Raw genomic sequence first — 19,786 nt, forward strand, 5'->3', positions numbered from 1 at the left:
ATACCCACAAGCTCAGTTAAAAAAAAAACAGATTTTATTTAACTATTCTGCACGCAAAACGCAGAAACTACGCCAAAACCTCGGAAAATAACCGCTCCCCCCACCCCCCGAAAGGCCAGCCCCTTAGCGAATCACATACAATTTTACAGAAATTCCGCACGGGCGTGGTGGTGGGGGGAGCACGGCGGGCGCGTCGCACGCTTGATTTTACAGAATCCGAAAACGTCAAGAAATAAACGTGAGTCGGACGTCGCCTGTTCGACTGTACGTGTCGGTGGTCTGTCCTAAATGAAGTAGTAAGGTGCTACGAGGTTGGCAATTTGTTTGTTTTGTTTTTTACCACCCTTATTTTTGGACACCGATTTTACATTAATTTTATAGACCACTGGAACCTTTGTGACATTATTTGTGCATTTTTATTATTCTTTGGACAACCCCTGTGTTGCGTATTAATTAGTGTGGACGTTCGTTTGAAGTTATTTGCCTTAATTGAACTTTGCTTATTGCTTTGGATTAGTTGGAGTGAAGATATTTTAAAAGAAAAAATAGTTGGATGGTGAAGACCGAGTTCTAAAAAGGTAAATTCAGTTAATTATGACTTACGATTTAACTAAAAATTATAAGCATCTTAAAACAATTAACGACTATTCAGAATTTTTTCTTACTTATTTTAAGCACATCATTAATTTACATATGAATTTCATGTTGAACGCCAATATTACTTTTATTAAAAAACATTATTTAAAAAAAATCTGCCTACTAAAATGCAAACGCCTTTTTCTTTTCTTTAATATTATATGTATGGGTTTTATGTTGGGCGCCAAAAGTGCTTTTCCAAAAAAATTGTTATTTATTGTTGTTCAAATTTATAGATTTGTTATATACTTATGAATTAGTTTTATGTTATTTGCCAAAAAAGAAATACTTTTTCAGTATTTCGTAAAAGCTACCTATCTAAAAAAAATATTTTTTTATATTAAAAATATTAAAATGTACCTGGCTATTGATTTATTATTTTAAAAAAGCAAATTTTATGAGAAAAAAATTTTTAAAAAATCTTATTATTAATTAAATGATTTTAAATCTTTACTTGACATAAACTGACTATTACACAATTTCCCAATAAAATTCCTTAACATCTGAACATGCATTTATGTTTCAGCTAATAATTTCAGTATATTAACATTACTCAACGTTTATTTAAAAAAGTAGAACTTACATTGGGCGCCAAAGAGATCGGTTTTTTCGTAATAAAAGTTCACATATTAAAGTCTTTTGAATTAGAATACCGCTGATTTTGTTTGCTTATCAATATTACACATATGCATTAAAAAAATCATGAATTGTGGGTGCTGCACAAATTAACTGGTAATCGAAGCTGTAATCAGCCAGCGCCATCTTTTTTTTAACACTGTTAATAGATATTTAATTTGTGGTTTACGTACGTAGTAAACTTTTTGTATTTTTTTTGTGCTGCTTGAATTAAATTAATTTCTTATATTCTTCATTGTATTAGGCATTTATCCTATTCCAACAGAATTTGTCATATACTCTTTACGTATTTCATAATTACTTTTTAATTTAAGACAATACACATATCTAATTGTAAGCAAAAAATGGTAGTTCGCAAGAAAGAAAAACATTTATTTAATTAGACAACGTTTCAAAGTCCAATTTGTGCTTTTTTCAAGCTAAAAATGAAAAAAATTACATACATATGTTAAAAACATCAAAGGAGATACGCAAAAATATATTAGAAATGTGTATGTTACTTAGAAATATTTTTGTTCGTGTAAAATTTTATCTAAACAGTTAAAATGACTAGTATAAAGTGACGAATAATATAAATCACAGATAAATATATAGTGCTAAAATATTCACATTTTTGTTGATAAACTTTTTTTTTTTTAGTTTTTTTTAAAACATTACTACTTACCCCTAAAATTAGTTAGGATGGCCACAGATTTTAAAACTTAAGACCTAATGTCGAATTATACCACGAAACTAAAAAACGCGCTCAATACGCTAAGGCTACACTACTAAACACTAATAAGATGTGGCTACCTAAAAATTGTTGAGGGTATTATAAAGCAGATTATATGGACGTTTATAAAAATAATGTTAAATTAGAAAATTGTGAATTTTTTAGCATTATATTTATTAGTGATTATCGAGTATTTATAAAGTCGCGTTGTAGTAATAATTTTAATTATTTAGATAACAGTCTATAATATATCAATTAACATTTTATAATAACGATAATATTTTTAAGTTAATTTTTAATACTCTTTGTGTATCTCCTTTGCTGTTTGTAATACATGTATATATTTCTTCTTTTTTTTTAGTTTAAAGAATATATAAATTGAGCGAAACGTCGCCATCAGGTATGTGTTTGGACAAACATATACTTGTAAGCTTTCTTTCTTTTCTGCTACTTTTTTTTGCTTACTGTATTGGCGTAGAATGCTAAATTGATCTAGTCGAAAATACAGATAATTATTTATTTCTACTGAAATATCTCACAGCAAGAATTTCGAGGTCTTAAACCGCAGAATACTAACCCCAAAATTTTCCATTGATTACTAACTTATCTAATACCTAACGTTTCCAAATATTTAACCAATTTGAGGTTGGCTCTTTTGATAGCTGGTTACGGTGACTCTGGGAACTATTTATACAAATATGAATTTAGACCTATGCAAATATTTCTACAGTATGGCACAATCTATTCTTCTAAAATTCCTATACTGCTACTGTATTTAATTTTATATACATCTGTCTGCATTTGCCTTTCCATTAAAAATAATTTGATTAACTTTAACGTAAATGATTAAATAATTTATGATTTATGAATCCCTTATAATTCATCATACATGTGTGGTAAAAACTTGTGTTTCCATATATAGTATGCTAAAAATAACGTATAACAAAGGTTTAATAATATAACATTAATGTCATTTTTTACAACCATAGATTTCTTAAATTTACTACTATATACTAACTATCTAAAAAATGTCAAGACATGAAAAGATCGATTGACATTAACTCGTCTGTCAACCGTATCAAATCTTTTCATATAAGTGGACAAATTCGCTGTCAGAATCCCGCGCAAGTAACCATCCGCGATGAATAGTAACGAGTTCGGTATTATTCGTTCTCGTCCTTCTTCCTCCTGACCGGTACATGTGGCAGACTTTATATTAATATTCCCATAAGAAATATGGTAATTCTTCGTATTCTTAAGAGAAATGTGCCAATCCCTAAACCATATAAATTCTCGATTTATTTAAATTCGGCGAGTGGGTCGCGAAGCTCATAACAATGGTTCGCGACCGCCATTATTGTTACTTTACCTTGATGGTCGGCAAAAAACGGGGATATAATTGAGAATAATGAAATAATGATTTATTCTTGAGAATATTTGATCATGAAATAAAAAAATGCTTGTTTAACTTATAGGTATTCTCGATTTTTTTAAATTTATTTGGATGTTTTTAATGAAGTAATAGTATCCGGCTCTTTATCATAAAGGATATAATCCACCAGTGCTAACCTACACGTATTAGTTGCAATCAGATAAAGACAAAAATATTACGAGAGCCAAGTAATAAACAGTAAACAAATAGGTGGAACTTAGTGATAAATTACCAGTTTTATTTAAATTAAAGCAAACAGTTAATATATATCTGCGAGAACTATTTATTTTATTATTTTTCTTGTGATTGGATGCTAATTATTGTTAAAGGTGTGTAACTTAATAAGTATTTTAAATTTTATGTTCTTAGAATACACCCAAGGCTCTAACTTGAGGACAAGCAATGACTGTGACATTTTATATGAACAGAATCCATAGTTAATAAACAGATTGTGAAAAAGAATTTTAAAACCCGAATTTCATTTCAAAAATTAATTGAGGTTATGAAACGGTTTCCAGCTAAATCAATTTTACAATAACGAACTGAATAGTACTAATTAGGTATAATAGGCCAACTCAATATAACTTCCTAAATAATGTTATTCAAATTATCGAGGAATGCCGGCAACTGCCATGTTTTTTTTTTCGAATAACGATTTTCAAACAATTACGTTGATGAAAAAAAGAACAGAGATAAATGACCCGATGGCTCTCGTCTTGGAGTTTCTTTTATTCAAATTTAAAACACCGTTTTATGATTGATGGTACAGGCACTAGCTTGTGTGGTATAGAACAAACTATTTTCAATCATTAATTTTTTTCTTTATTTTCATGTTTTGTGTGGAGCGTATGTGTGTCTGATCAATGATAGCACGTATATAATTTTTAATTTAGTTTAGATTTCTTAACTATCCGGATGTTATTAACCAATAACCGTACCACAATAACCTTTATTATAAATTTACATGTACAAATCACGCAACAATAACAAAACATTTCAATATTTGATTGACAATATCAAATCTTAAATACCACGCAACTAACTAACACACATATGCGGGTGTATTAGAGGTTCTATGTCGAAACCTAATTTTTTTATATATACCCAATAAAATTCAAATCATTGCCATAATAATTAACTTCCCGATTATCTATTATAAGATCTAAGAAACTTTCTACATGCGAACGATTAGTCAAAAAAACAAGTATATTGGGTACCAACTTTCGTTTAAAAATTCTATATAGAAAAATTTGGGTTTGGCACCCGCGCTTTAAATTGCTTATTAATAAATAAGCGCTTGTCAACATGGACCAGATATGTAGGATAACGAGGAAGGGAAAAGTATCACTAGATGTAATGTAACGAAGCCAATAATAAGGTATTGGCGCTGAACAGATACATAACGGTATCTGTTGTTTAAAGGAATAAGCACAACATTGTATATTCGTAAGAATGCTAGAAGCACACATGAAAATTTATTAAGAACATGCACTAATTGAAATTCTAAATATTTTACTGAAAAATATAACTTTTAGGCAAAAATCACATTACGCCGCCTTAACGCTTATTTAAATCAAAAAGCAAATTGATTTGCCATGCGCGAAATTCATAAATGCGTAAGAAATGATTTAACAGCATGGTGCAATGATCCATACACATAAACGCTTCATAGACTTACGCTATGAAGAAATTCTTGTCGAACAGATTTTGAGTATATTTAATTTTACGTCACCTAACGATCTGTTTAAGGTTTGAAATAACTCAATATAAATTTAGTAACTTTTATAGAATATCCTTAGACAAGCTGCCAAGACATTTTAAGTTAACGGATTATGAATAATAATGTATATTTAACGTTTGCAGGAACTATTCTCAATAAATACATACGTGTAACTATTTTGTAGAATCGTAATTTAAATTGTTTATGCCACTAAGTTGCTTATTGTGAATCTGTTCATAATTAAATGTAATTTTTATATTTGATATTATTAGTTTTGGCGAATACTTTAAGCAACTGATAAAACTCAGAGTCATGGCCATTTAAGTTATGCATAATAAGTTATTTAGGATGGAAGGTCTAAGAAGAAACTTGCATGCGTTTTGTTTTTTTTATAAAACAAATCGATAAAAATTGTAGTAATTAATAAATAATAAGATAAGTAATAAATTTTTTAAGTATTCAATAAGTTTACTTTCATTTTACAGTCTACATATTCAGCCTAAGGTAGTCGCTAATATTAAAGCGATGAAAAATGGTTAATGCATTCTTTGCACGTCATTTTCTTACCTGTAATCGAGTTGAAGAGTCAAGAAGAGGAAATTGAAATTCAAGTTTATAGATTTCAATATTTTTTTAAGTAATGTTCGTACCTGCACCAAATTTTACTTTACGTTATACATGTGATTTAGTTTATGTCTATAAAACATGTAATACACTGTAGATTTAAATCAGAATATCTTATTCGTTTTGTAAAGGTTTGCTGTAGCAGGCATTTAACTTGAAACATTTAAACCAGATTTGTCTACTTTGATAATTAATTTAGGCAATATTATTCTTTAGGTTTTTAGTGGTTTTACTTCCTGTTTAGCTATGTAACAACAAGTCTATATATAGCATTAAATTGAAATTATTTTACATTATATCGTATTTCTAGCAGGTAACGTTGCAGATGACTTAAATATAAAAAAACCACAAAGTCACATACGTTAAGCAAATACTACTTCTGCTACTGGCTCTACTACTTATAAAATATAGTTATAGAGCTGAAACTATGCACATTTGCTGTACTAATAGTATACTAATAATAAAGGAATTTAAGGTGTTTTGTCATATAATTGAATATAAAACTAATATATTGCTAACTTTTCTTTTAGATCCAAAGAATATTAGTCAGTTCTTTAGTTCTTATTCTCAAAGTAATACATATAATGATAATAACTGAGTTTTATTTCGATTAACTGATGTAAATAGAAGAGGTTAACTCCATTTTAAATAATTTAAAAACAAATGGCGTGGATGCTGATTATATTTTGCCATTCATGTTAAGGTAATATAGTCCTTTTATTAATATTTTTTTAATTTACGTACATTATAAACTGTTGCATTAAGTCAAGCTATTTTCCAGACCAATAAAAAATATTAATTGGTAAGCTTTTTTCAAAAGTTATTTTATCCACATTTAATGATCTGCGTATATTAAGTATTTTACCTGCAATTTCTAAAACTTTTCAGCATTCACTTTAGACCCAAATATATGGATATTGTCCACTGAATGGTTTAATTCCTATGATACAGAGCGACTTTAGGAAAAATTTTAATACTTCAATCGCATTGTCTAATGTTACAGATCACTTAGTTAGAGCTTGAGATAAGAATATGAATAATATTCTGGTACTAGTAGATTTTTGTAAGGCGTTCGACATTATCCATCATAATTTGTTATTGGCTAAACTCAAATATTACGGATTTAACAATGATTCTTTTGTTCTTTTGCAATCTTATTTAACAGCGCATATTCCCATATAATAGATATTCAGATTAATTACGTAATACTTGATACATCTGATATATAAAGAAGTAGTTTCGAGGCATAGGATTACAGGGAGGCTCAATTCTACATTAAGTAAGATTTAAAAATGCTTACTACTTTATCAAAATGCCATAATTTAAAAATGAATCCACTTGAGTCTCAACTCATGATCTTTGGAAATATAAATCCAAAAAAAATATATATTTATAATACAAAAGTGGCATATGTTGAGTCTGTTAAAAATTTGGGAATTATTTTGAATGATCAATTATGATTTAAAGAATCTGAATCTTTTTTGAATCTCTTGTAGTATCACAACTTAATAACTGTGATTCGGTTTATGGATGGACGTTCCAGCATGTCAAAATTGTGTGAGTCTTATTAACATGGGATATAAACATCAAAATGATATTTTAACTGTCCAAAACGATACGACACGATTGTGCAAGACACCTCTTTATGCTTTTAACGCACGGGCTGGATTTAGTAGCCATTTTGACTTCGACAGAGGAGCATGAATTACCGTTTTTTTTTTTGTTTTTTCGAATTTTTGTGACTTGTGATGGCAAATAACGGTAAGTTTTAACTAAAATTAATTTAAACCGTGTTTTTAATGTCAAATTATTTAAGTAATGCAATGTTTTCCCTAATAAGCTCAAAAATATTTCAAAATATTTTGCGGCCATTTTTAGAAGTGCGTACTATGTCGCTGTATCACAATTGTAACGGCTGGGAGCCAACCAATACAAAAAAAATTCGGTACCGTTTTTTAATAGTTTCTTCTGCTCCAACATGGTTAAAGCAGCTATTTGAAGGCAAAGAAATCCCTACTATGTTTGATAACCATGAACCTGAGCCAGTTTTGAGTCCATGGGGTTATTTTAGTAGATCGTTCAATGATGAGTTTTTTGGAATGAGAGCAGCGTTAACTTCTCAGTATTACTTGCAACAACATGGTAGGGAAATCACTTCAAAATTGACTGATAAAGAAATTAGGCAATTTTTTGGTATGCATGCAATTATGGGATGTTTTAAGTTTCCTAGAATCCACCTTTACTGAAGTATCAAATATCGATTACCTCTCATAGCTAATGTTATGGCGCGTGACAGGTTTTATAAACTTCGAACGAATTTTCACGTAGTCGATAATCTATCAGTATCGGATGATATCAAAAAGAAGAATCATTTCTGGAAAGTTTAACCAATGATAGACCGAGTTCGACAAAGATGTCTTGAAATTCACAGGCCAGAGAATGGTTGTTTTTCAATTGATGAGCAAATGATACCCTTTTTAGGACGATGTCCTATACGTCAATTTGTCAAAAATATACCAAGGCCGGTTGGACTTAAAAATTTTGTCATTACAAAGTCTTGTGGTACAATATTGGACTTCGAAATATACCAGGATTCCTTGACGCCATTGCCAGATAAACAACTTGGTTTAGGGCCATCAGTTATTCTTCGTTTAATACAAACCTTGCCACCTGGAAGCTTTATTTTTTTTGACCGATAGTTTTCCACAATACCATTATTTGAAAAATTAAAAGAATTAAAAATGGAAGGAACGGGAACCATAATGACAAACAGAGTAAAAGGATGTGTATTTCAAAAAGATGCTACTATGAAAAGAGGCGACGCAGAAGTGCACGTAAAAAATGATACGAAAGTATGTTTGACAAAATGGAAAGATAACATATCAGTCGTCATGGCATTTACGGCTTTTGGAATAAAACCAGTAAAAACTGTTCATAGATAGGATAAAAACACAAAAAAAACATATAGAAGTACCCTGTCCAAATGTAATTAAAGTTTATAATGAAAAGATGGGCGGAGTTCATATTTGTGATCAAATGACTGAGGCTTATTGAACATACTTTAAAACCCGAAAATGGACATTTAAAACCATTCTACACTTATTTGACATAGCTATTGTAAATAGCTGGATGGAATATCGAAATGACTGTAAAAAAAATGGATATAGCTCAAAGCAAATCTTAGATTTTTTGCAGTTTCGACTAGCATTAGGAGAATTTATGGTTTGTGGAACAAAAAAAAAGAAATCTAAACTATGAACACGCTCAAACGGATGAAAATGAAGAACCTTCTGCCAAGAAGGTAAGATATATACCTCTACCTTGTGAAGATAAAAGATTCGATGGGTTTGATCATTGGCCAGTACATGAGGATCAAAAAAATCGCAACACTTGTCGCCTGAAATCCTGTCAAAGTAGATCAAGAATCAAATGTATTAAGTGTAATGTTTACTTATGTTTACAAAAAAACCAAAATTGAAACCTTCAAAACATTTCATGTTAAGTAGTGTATTTTCGTAGAAATAAACATTTTCAATATATTTTTTGTTTTTTTCACATTTGTGCCAGTATCATTTTGACTCCTATCCAACACAATCGTGAGAGTCCCTAAAATCTTATCAAATGTGATTTTTTTTTCTGAAGGTTATAATAAGCATTGGCGTAAAGTTTTGTCTCAAAATTCTAAAAAAAGTAGACTCGGGAGCGTAAGGGTTAAAAGTAAATTACAAATTAAAAAAGTTCAAAATGCTTGTCTACTTTTTGTGTATGGTTTAAGAAAGTTCCATTATATATCTAACTTATATCGAGATATTGGGTGGCTTGGAATGGATTTTCAAAAGTGTTGCATTTTAATGTTTTAATAATACAAATTATTAATGATTCGTCTCTTTATCACCCTTCAAGAAAGACGTAAATTTATTCATAATTTAAATGTTAGAATTCCTAACACGTTAACGATTCCACTTTATCCGAGTGATAAATTTTAAAAATCTTTATATAAGGCAGCAGTAGTATACAATGAATTACCAGTTAATCTGTTAAATTTACCAATTATTAATGTCTATAAGACAAAATTTAAGAACTATCTGCTAACGTTGCAATTTATTGAGGTTAATTTTCAATTAGTTTGTTGTTTATTTTGCTTGAATTTGAGTTTTTGGTCTGACTTTTGTATTTTGGTTCTAATAAAAAAATATTTATTATTATTTTTATTATTATTATTATTATTATTATTATTATTATTATTATAACATGTTAAAAATATCTTATATATCTATTTGTGGGTTAAGTAATAAAAGTATTGCATACTATACGGAAGTTTTTATTTCAATGCTAGAAGCAGAGGCTAATCTGAAAAATAGAATAAACAAAATCCCACTGAAGGCCAAAGACCAGTTTGGGACCATTTTCGTAAAAAATGATTATTTTAATTAACCTATGAAAATATTGACGATCAGAGTAAGAGAAAATACAGATAATTTTTTTTATTATATTAGTACTTATAATAAAATATATTATATATAATAAAAATATTGAATGTAAAAAAATAATATTAAATAAAAGCAAAATTTAATTAGAAATATAACATAAAGATAAAACATATTAACTTACTATGAAATCTTATTTGTTTATTATCTATCGTTCTTTGTACAAAAGACCTATAATATTCCATATTATAAATAAAAATTCTGAATTGTTTCTAAATGCCTTGCAACTAATACCACTCCAGCTTGTTAATCCATTCTGTGTGACCCCACTAAGGCATAATATATGCGGTGTTGGATGGTGTATGCTATTATAATCTAACTAATTATAAATTCAATATGCGGTTAATATATAAATATTTTAGTTTCAATGTATCTTCAATGTATGTGACTGTATTTGCAGCCATCAGGTATGCCGTGTAGGTTCGATAAAAAAACAATCGAAGAAAGTTGCAATTTCGACAAAATTCCGAAGACGCAACGTTTGCAGAAACTTTAATTATTTGCCGGTTCACAGATTTTGCAATCGGCGTTATAATTTAGGACAATAATATGTTTTTAATTTTTTAACCGTTAAAATGTTGTTTCCTTTTTTGTAATTCTGATTCTAAATCAAGAGCAAAAAAACCTGAAACGAGTACATAAAGGACTCGCGTCTAATATATTTTCACGTAATATAGTGACAAATAAATTTAAGTTTATGATACAGTTTCTAATGAAAACGTATAACTTCGTATCGCCATTGAATATTTCACAACAGTCGAACATACATTAAAATGTCCCAGAAATTACTAGAAATACAGAGCAAACTACTTTCTGTGTGGGTGTGTATATGTTGTGTGTGTATGTCTATACCAAGTGGTCATAGTTAGGCACCGTATACCGCCATTCGTATCTTTCCGATTTTTTTTGCTTGCGTTGAAAACTGGTCAACACGAGAACAGTGTCAACAAAGGAAATCATTGCGATTAAAATGAACTTTGTAGTTAATAATTTACATCTTGGAGTTTAAGATGTATTTGTATAAATAGTTACTCGTTTATCGTTTATAAATAGTTTATTGATAAGATTTTTCGGATTTACAAATTTCAGGATCTGAATCGGGTAATTAATTAATGTTACTAAATTTGCATTAACTTAACACGTTTTGAAAATAGGAATTATGAACAAACTTTTAAAATTTTAAAATAATTTGATGATTTTAAAATAAAACAAAACATACAGTTTTTGTTAAATTTTTACTGCGATAGTAAACTTCCTTATTTATATAAACAACTTATTGGTGGGTGTGATAATATTACATGTTTTCTCTTATCGACCGACAAAAATGGTTATTTTATTTAAACTAATTTACTTTAAATGAGTAAAAGGAAGAGATTTTAGTGTTGCTTTTATAAAATACATTTTATTTATTATTTTTGCTTTATTGAAAATAAATCTAGTTTTACAGAAAAAGGTAGTAAATGCAAATAAATTTATATAATTACTTTAATTAGATCTTAATTTACTAGCATTTTATTAGATTTAATGTAGCTTATTATACTAATATGTGATTTTCAACACCCGTATATAATGGTACAAATACGTATTTTCTTAAACACATTTTGGAAAAAAAATGTAAAATAAACTTCTCGAAATAAAATAAGAACTCGAACACACTTCATATAATTCTATAAACAAAATTCATAAAATTAATTATCAAAAATGATCCATTATTTATTTATCATTATGAAATCCATTATTCACTGAGGATACATAACTTAGATGATTTTAAATCTATCATATCAAAATGAGTGCATTTTCTGTTTCATCCGTTCAAAGAGAGCAAAGCAAAATCATATATATTTATTCAACGATTTTTTAATTAATTTTTAGCGTTGGTACATTGATCAACTGTATGTGATCAAGGTATATTTATTAAACTATAGAATGTACGTATATCATATACGATTATGTAAGGGAGAAAATTTCGGCATTTAAAAAATTAATACGGGATTTACATATCTAGATTTTAAGCTCGATTACTGCACCTCAAATATTTAATAAAATTCTTCTAAGAAATCACTGTTTTTCGTCCATATTATCCAATCTAATAACGTTGCTTTTGTACTAAATATTTAGATATAAAATTATATCAAATTCAAATAACATAATTAAATCTTATTAAATTAAATATTGAATATACATATATTTTCTGTAAATACATTGTTTTTCACCAACACAACCCTTATCCCCCCCACCCATCCCCAACATTTGCCCAGAAAGAAATTATTTTGAAAAATCACCGTTTTTTTATTAAATACTTATTAATATACAAATAAATAATTATATTAAATTTTAATAAACAAACTGTGTTATTAGAATAAATATTACCGACGAAACCACCTGTTATTCTTGCGTATTATTTTAGAAAACAATGATTTTTGAAAACAATTTCTTACTGGTAAGTTGTGTAGCGTGGGTGGGGGGTTAAGAGTAGGGTTAATGAAAAAAAAGTTTTTTTGCAGAAAATAATTTCCTGGAAAAAAATGTTTTTTAAGAGAATTATAAGTGATAAATAAATCTATAGTTTTTGTATCTATACTTTTCTCACATAATCTTAAGGTTTTCGTGTAAAACGTGAAAAAACCTTATTTTATTTCTTGAAAGTAAGGGGTATATTTTTTTATGAATTACTTTAAGAATGTAATTTTGGATAACTTTTAACGGTTAAATATTATAAATCTGATGATAGTTTTCAACATAAAATAACTAGTTCTTGGTGTTTAGTCAATTATTCTTCTTCATAGATTAATATTTCTTAGATATTTTTTAAAAAATAGTCAATTGAAATTGCAGTTATTATGCTATTTCTTATCGCAAATAAGTGGAAATTTAGTTTTTTAAGGCAAGTCATTAAGTTTTAAAAAAATTTAAGTTTTTTTTGGTTCTAGGAAACTTTATTATCTAGGTTTAAAAATACAGTTTTTAAATTGAAAATATTGATATATTTATTAAACTGTATAATATATGTAAATTATATACGATTCTGTTCATATCATATACGACACAAGGGAGAAAATTTTGGCATTTTAAAAAATTGACTAAGGGATTTCCTTAGCTAGTCTACACTTGATGACAACACTTCAAATATGTCCCCGATATCACATATACGCCACTATGAAGGATACGTTATACTTTTTATACATGTATAAATCTTATAGTGTATTATTGGAATATCATACGCAAAGACATCTAGAAAAATATAGTAAATGCATTAACGTGTATGAAACAATTATACTTAACAAATAAGATATATAAATAAAAAACTCTGATATTTTAGAAAAATGCAGTGGTGTACTTTTTTTATCAAATAATATTTACAATAAATCCCGTATGAACGCCATTGGTAAAAATTGATTTTTTTTCTTTGTACGTCCAAAAATGCAAATTAAAAAAAAATTACATTGGTAGTAAAGTTATTTAAAAAATATACGTTGATTTTTTTTTAAATGATATATCTAGGACTTAAATTTATTTTCTAAAGTTACAAAGGTTTTTAATTAGTAAAATAAAAAATAGTACTATATCACTTAAAACCAGTTATCCACGCCATTCATTCATGACACAAAACCAAAATCATATATTTTTTGTAAAAGAAAAAACCGGATTTATAGAGTAGTCAGCCAGCAAATTTAACACCCCGACAAGCTCGCGCGAATCCTCTGGAAAACTTGTCTGATCAACCCTAAATCAGCGTACTTTTTAAAATATTCAAATTTTTATTATAAGAAGGGCTCGTGATTTGCATACGGCACATCTGTGCAACGTAACAACCCTAAAAATACGATTTTGACCCCTACATATAAGCGCGGGATCCCCCTTTTATGCTTTTAATGGGTTTTATCACCCTTTTTGTTGCGTTTTTAATTTTAAAGCTCAATTGTACACAGTTACCGCTTTTGTGATTCGCCTACGGTTTGTTTTGCATATGATTTCAGTTTTGATAATAATGTTTCATATATAGTAGGTTCTTTTGATCTATTATTACCACCCAGTTTTGGCAGATTAATAGCCTCGGTTCTTTCATATAATAACATAAAAGTTATGGTGGCATTTCCCCTTTAATCCCAAAGAAAAAATCTCTAAAAAACTTTAAATGTAACGTCAAGAAACTGCCTAATTAACGAGGTATATTGATTTCCACTATAGAGCAGTACATTCTTAAACATTATCAGAGTTTTTCTTCATCCGTCGTGGAGGTTGGCTTTTTTTAATAGCTCAAAGCGGTTCTACTGAGTTTTCTCAAACCAAGCCCGGAGTAAATTTCTTTTACCCCGTTAAGAGCTTCGTTGAAAATTTTTGAAATATAAGATAAATATCGAAAGCCAGAGGACACCTCGCTGCCTGACCCCATGTTATATTTTCACCTCTTCTATTCGATTTCCATCAAGCTTTCAGCATGCTGTCTGATTCCAATAGAGATTTGAAATAAATCTGATATCTTTATCATCCAAGCCGGACTTTTTCAGGATATTCATTTTTTAATGAAGTTGAATGTGATCAAATGCTTTTTCCTAATCGATTAGACATGCGTTACCATCACGTTAACGTCTCTGCATCTCTGGATTAGGACTTCAAAGAGGACAACCTCTTTATTTCTGACTTTGCATTTGTTGTATGTTCTTTTGTAGATGGTTTTCAAAAACAATTTCAGCATATGACTCATCAGACTGATGGTCCCATATTCCTCTCACTTCTTGATTCCAGATGTTTTAGGCAACGCTATAAATTCTGATTGCCATTTTTCTGGGATATTTCCATATAGAGTTATAGACTTTTGAAAAAGTCGGTAACCCAGGCTATTCCTTCATCATCCATTAACGTCATCATCATCATTCATCATCCAACAGCTTCATAAATTCACCCTCTACTTTGTCTGGTCTCACTGCTTTCTTTTTCATTTGTTTTATTGCTATTTTTACGTCATGGATTACTATGGGTAGATCTGTAGCTTGTTCCTATAATGAATGTGCGATCTCCGGTCTTTGATCCTCAAAACGCTTTTCCAAGTATGACTTTCACCTGGCTTCAATATCATGTTTGTTAATGATAATTTTTCTATTTGTGTCTATGATCTTCATAACTTGACGCTTTTTACAGGTCTATTTACCTCTTCAATTTTTTTATGTAGGTTAAAGCTCTTATGTCTGGCTGGCAATATTTCTATTTCTACGCATCTCTCTGCTGCTTCTTGTTCTTTGGCTTCTCTAATCTTCTTCTTAATCTGTGTCTAAATCTTATTCTTCATTACTTTATGTATTCTTCTTTGTTCCATTAGTTTTAAAACTTCAATTAAGTCTTTCACTTTTGAAAATTCTTTCTTTGTTGAATTTATTATCTTGGTAAGTTCATTAATCTTAGTCTGCTTGTCATTTATCTCTTTAGTTTCACTCTTATAACTCCTTCTAGAGATATACGATCTATTCAATGTCAAGGATAAGTTTAACTGAATTAAAGCAATTTCTGAACCTCCTGTTAACTCACATATAGTCAGTTTTGTTACGGATAATGTTACTAGGTCTATCAGCTAGCGATTTACATGTATATCTCTTTTCTTAATACTACTAACTCGTTGTTTTCTTCGAATGTGTTAAGCATGTCTCTATTATTTTTTTGTCCTAATTTAAACCGCCGAATGAAAACTTCAACTTCTCTTCAACCCCACTTCCAATTTGCATTAAAATCGCTCATTATGATATTTATTTCATGGTTTGGGAGTCGTTGTATTATGCCTTCTATTCTATTTCTATTTTGACTTCCTCTCCTTTGTACGCAGTAGAGGCGTATATTTGGACTATGTTTATATTTACAGATACTTACATGAGCTTTTACTCGGAGGAGCATTGCTCTGTCGCATCGGTTAATATGTCTTACAACTATTATCCTAACTTCATGTTTCCGAATAAAATACTGTGAGTTCTTTATTTTATACTTTGTACTCCTCGTCGTCATCTCATCTCGCTTATTCCCATTAGGTCGATACTCATGCTCTTTTCTTGGATGGTGTTGTCTATTTTTTCTTTTTTTTGTCATAGTTTTACATTCCAAGTGCATATATTAATACATTTTGATTGTACTGCTTCTTTTTTACGGTAGTTCATAACTGTCTGCCCTCGAGATCCGAACGGGAGACTTACTCCGGAATCATAATATTTGGTTCTGAGCATTGCCATACATGATTTCTACTGGGAAATCTATCCCGTAGGATCTTTAATGTAGCTGTAGTCCTTTGCCACCTACATACGTCCTTCTGCCGTTGACAAATGTTGTGGTTCATCCGCCTTTGAGGTAGATTACTTATTCTAAGGGCGAAATAGTGCCCATCAGCGTAAAAGCGTTAATAAGCGAGAGCTGGGTTGCTTAAATAAGCGATCGATCGGTCTTATTTAGGATGTAATTAATATTTGCTGTTTTTTTATTATCAGACTAGCAAACTATTATGCGAACAAAAACAAGATGGGTAACAGCTTTTTTATCAGTCATGGCCACTTTAAAAATCGTGATGCTTAAGGACATGCCAATGGTTATAGTTTGTTAAATATGACAATTTCATGTATCAGTTTCTTCGCCTGATGATACCTTAAAGGTCAAAACTGGTGTTAATTTTGTATTAAGAAGACAACCACAAAACGAGGAGTCGGACGGCGTTGCACTATTTAATTTTCTATTACAAATTTAAAATATCAATAAAAAAAGTAATAAAAAGTTTAGGAAATCATCAATGGAAATTACATTTTGAAAATAAAAAACAGGAAAGAATTATTCATTAGCCCACATTTTCCTGTCTAGCCAATTGGCTTTTGAAAAATGTTCTATTTAAAAAGTCGCTTTGTAAATAAAATCAAAATTAAATTGTAAAGTGATTTACCTATATTTGAAAAAATCAATATATAACTAGTTAAAAACAAATTTTAATATGATTTTATCAATCAATATTTAAATTAAATTTTTACCTACTCCATATTAAAGAAAAACAAGCGATAAATCAAATATCAAGTGTTTGTTGGCAGGACTAATTTATTAATATATTTATGTTTTAAATATTTATAAGCTATATTACGGCGATATTTTAATTTAAAACCGGAATTGGTTCTAATTTATTCATTAAAAAAAATCTAACATTTCAAAATCAAGTTCAAGATTTCTGACGTCCGGGCTGACAAAAAAATTCAGTAAAAAACTAGACATGCTAATGTTGTTTTAGGGAGATCATTAAAACTGATTTTGTTCCAAATTTTATTGAAATTATGATTCGTCAGGAACTGGTCTCGTTTTACCAAATTGCGAAATATAGATGACCGCTAATGATTAAACCTATCGAGCCAACGACCTACATGCATTATAATTAATTCCTTTTCAAATATTTTTATATAATAGAACGCAATTTTAATAGTCTTGTTTTGGCTTCTGTTAATTCTCGGTGCAAGGCAATTATAAGCACGACTGTAATGGGCAATAAAAAAGTCTCCGAAACACCCTGTATATCTTGACGATAAGCCCCTTGAGACCCTATTAATACCATTCGAAATCGAGCATTCCCAAAAAGATTATTTTGTATTCGACCTGAGACACTTTTCGATCGTTAAATCGATTTTATAACTTACTTTACGGGCGTCTTGCCTTAAATTTAGTCCAATAAAAACAAGAAATTAATGCATTTTTTACCATAAAAAGGTGCTATCTTATGTCGTTTACCTCTTTTAAAATTCTTTTCGACGGTTCTGGGTCTTGTCGGACAAAAGACGGAGGATCCGCTAAGTCAATAAAAAACAGGGAAAAAGTCGTTTCTTGATTGGGTTTTCGAAGATCGGGTTTCTCTGGTAAAATTAACTTGAAATTATTGTGCCTGCTCACGCTTTTTTTTGCAATGACCGTTTTAATTTCACCAGAAGTTGGCAACACTTTATTAATTACCATAAATATAATGTAATACATTCATTTTTGTTTTTATGATTTAATTATATTGCATAATTAATTAAAAAATTATTACAATTTAAACCTATTTATGTAGATTGTTAACTTTTTAGTTTTTAGGTTCTTTAATTTACCATAATTAACCTCAAACACCATAATAAATTCAGTAGTATTTGAACTGTCTAATTATAAGGTAATTAAATTACGCTCGGCACATGTATCCAGCTTACATCTGCTTTATCAGAGGAAATTTACACCTCAGCGATAAAACATATTATACATACACCTATAATTTTCCTTCGGCTAATTTACTCTAGGATTTTCCAAGTTTATTGAGTTTAAAATTTACAGTCTCTCATCCTCGCCTTCTAATTATTGTAAAATTTTACTGCTGCCGACTCGTAAATCTGTTCAATTTTCTGCTGTCCGTAAACGATGAAAAAACAAAAAACCAAGAAACTTCCTAGTAGGGCATGTGTGCTTGTATTTTATCTAGTTTAAATCAAGTTAGTTTTCAATATAATAATTATGTAAACAAATTAATTTTTCCTTCCACACCCTTTACATATTTTAACGATTTTACGACATTATTTAATAGGAACAACATTTTTGCAAAGATATACTATCGAACGCTGCTCGATTCCTGGAAGCTATAACAATAATATTATACATAATGTTAAATGCTCGACCGATTTACCTATTTGTTATTACGCTGTGGTAGTCTACTTTTAGATTATTTAAATTATTGCAAGATAAGTGGAATACCATTAGGTGGATTTAATAGATCGCACCGGGCGATATCGATTGTTGAAATAAATCGTTTAAACTGGCTTAACGAATCTGGTTTAGTAGAAAACTAACACGAAATATCACTTGACAAGAGGCAATTTGCCAAAACCGAAGATAAGTGTCTTAAAAATGCTTTGTATTATTGTATTGCCTTGGCTCAATATACTTTAGAAGTGGTGCTATTATATTTATAAATTTCTCAATAAGAAAAACTGGAGCAATAAAAAATCTGTAAAAGTAAAAGACACTAAAAATATAAAAACACAAAAATAGCATAATATATTTAAAAATATAAAGCAAACGACAAAAAAATAAATGAACATATATTTAAATGTTAAATAACACTATAGCTATAAATTAGTATATGCTATCTACGATATAAATTTCCAATATTTTATTTAATCGACAAAACACCTATTTATTTACAAGAATCTACAAATACCTTACGGAACGCATATATTTTAAGGTATCTAGAACTAAATGGAGATTTGTAAAATATGGGAAAAAAAGAAGAAATTAAAGGAGAGGTTTGAGTATTATCAGTCTTCTTAAGAATTTATGTATGGTCAGTCTACTTACTTCTCTTTAAAAATATCATGAAAAAGACTATAATTATAATATCAATAATATTAAATTTGTACAGTAAAGAAAAACCCAAAATATTCTAAAAAAAAATAAGAATTATAGATAAAAGATAAGTATAAATTCTATGAGAATATAACTTCTGAAAAGTCACACACGAAGTAATTATAAGCTATATTTAGAGCAAATATATAAAATAAAAAATAATGTTGCAA

At 29.2% G+C, this 19,786-nt stretch overlaps 1 protein-coding gene across 2 annotated transcripts in view; it reads left to right on the forward strand.

Moving 5' to 3' along the window:
- The first annotated feature begins 230 nt into the window (after positions 1–230).
- Positions 231–19,786, forward strand: part of LOC126740792 (zinc finger protein castor homolog 1-like) — an 86,316-nt gene continuing 66,760 nt past the window's right edge. For both annotated transcript variants that reach the window (XM_050446967.1, XM_050446966.1), the window contains exon 1: positions 231–578. The gene's annotated coding sequence lies outside the window, so the exon portion shown is untranslated. The remainder of the gene's footprint in view (positions 579–19,786) is intronic.

Source organism: Anthonomus grandis, chromosome 9, assembly GCF_022605725.1.
Source record: "Anthonomus grandis grandis chromosome 9, icAntGran1.3, whole genome shotgun sequence".
NCBI lineage: Eukaryota > Metazoa > Arthropoda > Insecta > Coleoptera > Curculionidae > Anthonomus > Anthonomus grandis.